Consider the following 6,708-nt stretch of genomic DNA (forward strand, 5'->3'; position numbering starts at 1 on the left):
TGGTTGAGGGTGTATCTTGTCTTTCTGGTGCACAGGACAGCTTCCCCTGGTGTGCTTTGGGGTGTCTGTAAACTTACTATGATTTTAAGCATCCTCTCTGCTAATGAGTGGGTTTGCATTCCTGACTTGCTAGTTGTTTGGCATGGAGTGTCCAGCACTGGAGCTTGCTGATCATTGAGTGGAACTGTGTCTTAGCATTGAGGTGGAGATCTCTGGGAGAGCTCTTGCTGACTCATATTACATGGGGCCAGGAGGTCTCTGGTGGACCAATGTCCTGAACTCGGCTCTCCCACCTCAGAGGCTCAGGCCTGACACCTAGCCCTAGCACCAACACCCTGTCAGCCACGTGGCTCAGAAGATAAGGGAGAAAAATAAAATAAAATAAAGTTATTAAAATAAAAAAATTATTAAAACTTAAAAAATTAAAAAATAATAAAAAAAGAGAGCTACCAAACCAATAAATAAATCTACCAATGATAACAAGCACTAAAAACTATGTTTAAGAAAACCCACAAAATATAGACAGACAGAACCTTAGGACAAATGGTAAAAGCAAACCTATACAGACAAAATCACACAAAGAAGTGTACACATGCACACACAAAAAAGAGAAAAATGAAAAAATATGTATATATTTTAAAAAGGAAGAGAGCAACCAAATCAATAAACAAATCCACCAGTGATCATAAGCTCTAAATACTAAACTAAGATAAACATAAAACCAGAAACAAAGTAGATGCAGAAAGCAAACCCCCAAGTCTACAGTGATCCCGAAGTCCACCATCTCAATTTGGGGGTGAATCGTTGTCTATTCAGGTATTCCACAGATGCAGTGTACATCAAGTTGATTGTAGAGATTTAACCCGCTGCTCCTGAGGATGCTGGGACAAATTTCCCTTTCTCTTCTTTGTTCGCACAGCTCCTGGGTTTCAGCTTTGGATTTGGCCCCGCCTCTGCATGTAGGTCAGCTGAGGGCACATGTTCCCTGCCCAGACAGGATGGGGTTAAAGTAGCAGCTGATTAGGGGGCTCTGGCTCACTCAGACTGGCGGGAAGGATGGGTACATAATGCAGGGCGAGCCTGTGGCAGCAGAAGATATCGTGACGTTACCACAGCCTGAGGCACTCTGTATGTTCTCCTGAGGAGGTTTTCCCTGGATCACAGGACCCTGCCAGTGGAGGGCTGCACAGCCTCCCGGGAGGGGAGGTGTGGGTAGTGACCTCTGCTTTCCCACAGGCTTCTTGGTGGCTGCAGCAGCAGCCTTAGTGTTTCATGCCCGTCTCTGGTGTCCATGCTGATAGCTGCAGCTTGCACCCGTCTCTGGAGCTCATTTAGGTGGTGCTCTGAATCCCCGCTCCTCACGTACCCCCCAAAAAATGGTGTCTTGCCTCTTAGGCAGTTCCCGGCTTTTTCCCGGACTCCCTTCCAGCTAGCTGTGGCATACTGGCCCCCTTCAGGCTGTGTTCACGCAGCCAACCCCAGTCCTCTCCCTGGGATCTGACCTCTGAAGCCTGAGCCTCAGCACCCAGGCCCCACCCACCCCCACGGGTGAGCAGACAAACCTTTCAGGCTGGTGAGTGCTGGTCAGCACCTATCCTCTCTTTGGGAATCTCTCCACTTTGCCCTCTGCACCCCTGTTACTGCTCTCTCCTCCGTGGCTCTGACGCTTCCCCACTGTCCACCCCTAGTCTGTGCCAGTGCAGGGTCTTCCTAATGTGTGGAAAGTTTTCCTCCTTCACAGCTCCCTCCTAGAGGTGCAGGTCCCATCCCTATTCTTGTGTCTCTGTTTTATCTCTTTTCTTTTGTCCTACCCTGGTACATAGGGAGTTTCTTGCCTTTTGGGAAGTCTGAGGTCTTCTGCCAGTGATCAGTAGGTGTTCTGCAGGAGTTGTTCCACATGTAGATGTATTTTTGATGTATTTGTGGGGAGGAAGGTGATCTCCACGTCTTACTCCTCTGCCATCTTGAAGGTCCTCCCCGTCTAATTTGTTGTTGTTGTCTTGTTTTGTTTTGACTGTGCAGCTTGCAGAATCTTAGTTTCCCAACCAGGGATTGAACCCAGGCCACAGCAGTGAAAGCGCCAAATCCTAACTATGGGACTGCCAGTGAATTCCCTAGGTTGGCTAATTTGTATAAGTGTTCACTCTCTAGGGTTTGGATTTTGTTCCTGTTGTCTGGTGTCTGGTCCTGGGACAATTGGGGCACTGCATAGTGACCTGGAGAGTGAGACTCAGATAAGGGAAATGGTTGGGCTCTGGACTTTGTCAGCTGCTCAAGACGGGGAACTGACTGGTCTCTAGCCACAGCATCAAAACTGGGTCAAGGCAGCATTAAGAAAAAGCTATATTACAGTTGACCCCTTGATGTCTTAACATCAGTTTTGAGTTTATTTAAAGTATTTGCATAGCTTAAAGAGTAGAGGAGACTTTTAGAGAGTAGGACATAAATTTCCCTCAATAGCATAGAAAACATTCTATTATGAGAATAAAAAGGAGGAGAACAATGATTAGGAGTCTTTGGAGGCTGGTCCCATAACCGAGTTCCGCATTTACATGCTATTAGCCAAGAAAAAAATTGAAAATGTTCAGGGTCCCTAACAATGTCATGGTGAAGTTGTAAGGTGTGTTAAAAATATGAATTATATTTTTATGACAATATCTTGGTGTATGCCTTGGATCAAGGTGGAAGATCCAGCCGTTACATTATTGGAGGCTATTAACTTATAGCTCTATAAAGTATAGGTAATGGTTAGTGGTTTTTGTTTAAAACAAAGGGGAAGGGGTGATTGTGGAGGTCATGGTCACAGGCACAAGGCAGGCAGGTCATGGTGGCAGGTGGGATGAGGAGAGTAGAAGGTACTAAAGAATGGGAGGTCCTGTCTCCAGGGATCAAGGGCTATACCAATATGAGGCAGTTGTCTCCTGGGGAAAGCAATAATCTGTATTAATTTTTAGAACAGCCCAGATAGTAGTTGTAGTATCTTTAAAGATTTCCCTTTAGGCATGGAGTATAGCGGTGTATGTTTTAGCAGAGAGCAAGGACCATACCAAGATCATGGGCTAAGCAAACAGCAAGCTCAGGAAACATAATATAATCACTAACACTACAGGAGGAAAATAAATAAATAAATGCCCCATGTCCAATTTGTCAGCACCTTAGAAGAAACAGCCCATGGGTGTTGCTGGGACTATGGTCTTGGCATTGAGGTGAAGTCAACTCTAGTGCAAGGGAGGAAGTCATCTCCAATGACAAGGTCTTGGGCTGGGGCTATGTTATTTGGGATGTGGGACTGAGGTATCCTTCCAAGTAAATATCCCTTTGAGTTGGTATGGGGTTATTTTTTGGCTCTGTGTTATTATAGAGCTGCTTGTGGAATTTGAGGGTAACATTGTTTCTGGGAGCTTGACTTAAAAGTACCTTTTAAGTCAAGGGGGTTTATGAGTACACACCTGACAAAGGTGTTACCTGCATCAGTGATACTGCCATAATTGAACAAATGTGCCAGAACCCAACTGGCATAATTAATGCCTTAATTAAGGGTGATCCAGTCTAAAAGCTCCCAACAGTTCAAGGTTTTACCTCAAAGAGTGATGAGGGGGATTTGCTGGAATAGGTTTTAAAAGAAACGGTCTGATTTGGGTGCATGATATTAATAGGGTAGTGGGTTTGCCAATTAAAATGTCTATGGCTGTGCTTGGAGCTCCAGCATTTGTCTGTAGGCAGGTCCTCCAGTTTCCATAGTTTTTATGGGTTCTTTGCCTCAGTTGTTGGTTCAGTTGGTGACAGGCAAGCAAACAAGTTCTTTGGGCTCCTGGGCTTGCATTAGCCAAACTCCATGGTATGCAGGCCTCAGAATTTGCCAAGTTTAATTGAAACAGTGGCTTATCTGGATGGTTTGAGCCTCTGTATTGCAAACCAGTGAAAGCACCCAGACCCATAGTAAAAAGGCCAACAGTCAGCAGAATGGTGTGTGGCTGCACTTGACAGACTTCGGTGCCTGATGTTGATTTTCCTCTGGCATATATTATTATCAAGGGGGGAGTGTCTGGTTTCATCATTATGGATAATGGTGTTGATTTCATTATTATCTTCAAATATGATTTTTATTTACTAAGTGGAGTTTTCTATCTCCCTTCTTGGCAGGCTACACTGTCTGTAAAAATGGCCCTTGACTACTAATTTCAATTTAGTGGAGGAGATTAGAGGGAAAACCTAGATTAATTATCCACCTCTGATAACTCAAACACTGAAGAAGGTCTTTTGAGTGGCAGAAGTTCAGGCTCAAATGGGTCCTGTACCAGATGTGCAGGTGCCTGATCCATGGGACAGTCTGTGGTTAATGGGTCCCAGGAGAGTATATGTCATTGATTTAGCCTCTAGCCCTTATGAGATGGGGAAGAATCAAAGATCTATAAAGATATAAGAAGGCATTATTAAAGGGCCTCATATATAATGAATTTTCATATGTGTAGACCTGAGACATATCCTCCTTTAAATATAGGAAGGAGCCATAGGAAGGGGTTTTTGTTTTTGTTTTTTCAGTTGGTTTGTGTTGTGAGTCAGATAAGGGGCCTTGAATTAAGAGAGACTCAGGCCTCAGGCAAGATGGACTTCCATTTAGGGGTCTCTTTGTCTTTTATAACTTAAATAGGAGTTTGTTGAGGAGTCCATTGGGCTCCCAAACTGGCTGCTGGGGGCCTATCATAAAGATGAAAGTTCCACTGAATGACTTTTTCCAGAGCCCAGCATTGCGTATTCCGAGAAGTGAAATATGTGCCTTGAGGACTCTCAGTGGTATGTTGAACTCCAAAAGGAATATGGAGTGTCCTGGTTAGGCCTTATGTTGTGGCCTCAGTATATGTAGAGACATTGTGACCTTGATTTCCACTTTGCATATCCCTGAGGCAAGAGATTCCTAGGGTTCTTTACCCTGAAGGGGACAACTCTCAGGCAGTGGCCCAAGAGTTTGCACAAATGTACAGTGGGACCATTTCTTGGCCAGGGCCTTTGATGCTAAGATGTCTGCCTGAGGTGTCACCACTTGTGCTGGCCCTGGTGTCCCACCTTTTATCAGGGACATCCTGGTTAAAGGATGGAAAGAGCAACATTCCACTGAGCTCTCTCACTTATGGATGTCAACACCATCCGTATACATCCGTAGGGTCTACCAACTCCCATTACTCTCAGTTGACCCCAAGGGGCTCCCCAGTGGCTAAGTTGTCTGGAAGAAGAGTGACTTCCTCTAACATCCTGACATCTGATGAGGGACTGAAGGTAGAGAAAGTCATACTTCCCTCCAGCAGAATCTGCTAAAGGCCCATCTTTTACCAAGGAGGCCTCAGTAGCTGAGCTTGTGGGGTATTGCTTCCATGATTCAAGGCATAATGGGACCCTCCATGAGATTGGAGGGTTAGAGGCTCAGGGTGTGTGGGATCCTCTGTTTGCAACAGACCCTAGCACGTGGCCAGCAATTGCTGTGGTGTGTAATACAGGGCTGAGTAGGACTTCCTTGCATCAGAAGCCCATGACCAATTTATGGCCATTATAGGTGGTCCAGAGACTCTAGGAAGCTTAAGAGGAGGTGTGGCTAAAACCTCTGCTGTTGAAGGAGTCTCTGAGGATACTAACACGGCATCTATTGATTTTAATTTATATAGAGTTTAGAGGCTTTGGTTGCAGAGGGGCCCCGTTTAAGGTGGGCTATTTGTAAGTAGCAGCATCTTTGAGATTAAATAATATTAGTATATGAGGAGTTGCCTCCAGGGTCTAAAAAGCACTAAAAGATTTTGGAATTGTATGTCCTTAATGAGTGTATCAAATGAATCTTTTCAGAGGAGGATGTCATCAATGTAATGTCATACCTGTGCTCCTGGAGAAGGAGGAATGCAGTGCAGTTACTGTTTTATCTGCAAAGACTATGTGCCATGGCAAAGGTGTTGAGGTATCGCCATAGGTAGCCTAGTAAAAGTGGATTGTGTCCCTTCAGAGATGAAGGCAAACTGCAGCTGAGAGGATGCTGACATAGGCACTGAATAAAACATGTCAGTCAAATATATCATAGCAAAGAATATAGCAATTATATAATAACAAGACAGTTTCTGGTTACTGATTGGTTGGAGCTAGTAATTTTAATGATATCGGGTATCAGGTATGGAGACCTTAATGGATGGGATCACAGCATTAAGGTTGCAGTAATTGACCCTGATGGACCATCATTCTTTTCAGGCTTAAAAACAGCCAAAACTGGGCTATCAAGTGGAGATGCGGTGGGGATAATCTCCCGCTCATTAACTAGATCTTGTATAATAAGTTTTAATCCTTGAAGGCCCTTTAGACCATATCAACTATTTTAACTGAGGGTCTGTGGGTTCACATTTTGTCAAGCCAATTTGGAAATGCAAACACCAAATAATTTTAATTTAATATTCAGTGTGTCAAAGCACCCACGCCCACTCTGAGATATTTTAGGGCAATGATTACTATGACTATGGGAATGTTAGGCAAGGCTCTAAAGTGAGGCATACCTACTTTTCCTGTTCTATATTAAGTTATTCTCCTAAAATTGTAGGGGGTACCTTGTTTAAATTTAGTGGGAGCCTCAGGTATAACTGTAATTTGAGACCAAGTATTGATGTATTCATTACATCCATGGCCCTTTGACAATTAGTGCATTTAGTAAATGCTAATTTAGAACTTACATTGTAAAGG

This window comes from Physeter macrocephalus, chromosome 5, assembly GCF_002837175.3.
Source record: "Physeter macrocephalus isolate SW-GA chromosome 5, ASM283717v5, whole genome shotgun sequence".
NCBI classification, from domain to species: domain Eukaryota; kingdom Metazoa; phylum Chordata; class Mammalia; order Artiodactyla; family Physeteridae; genus Physeter; species Physeter macrocephalus.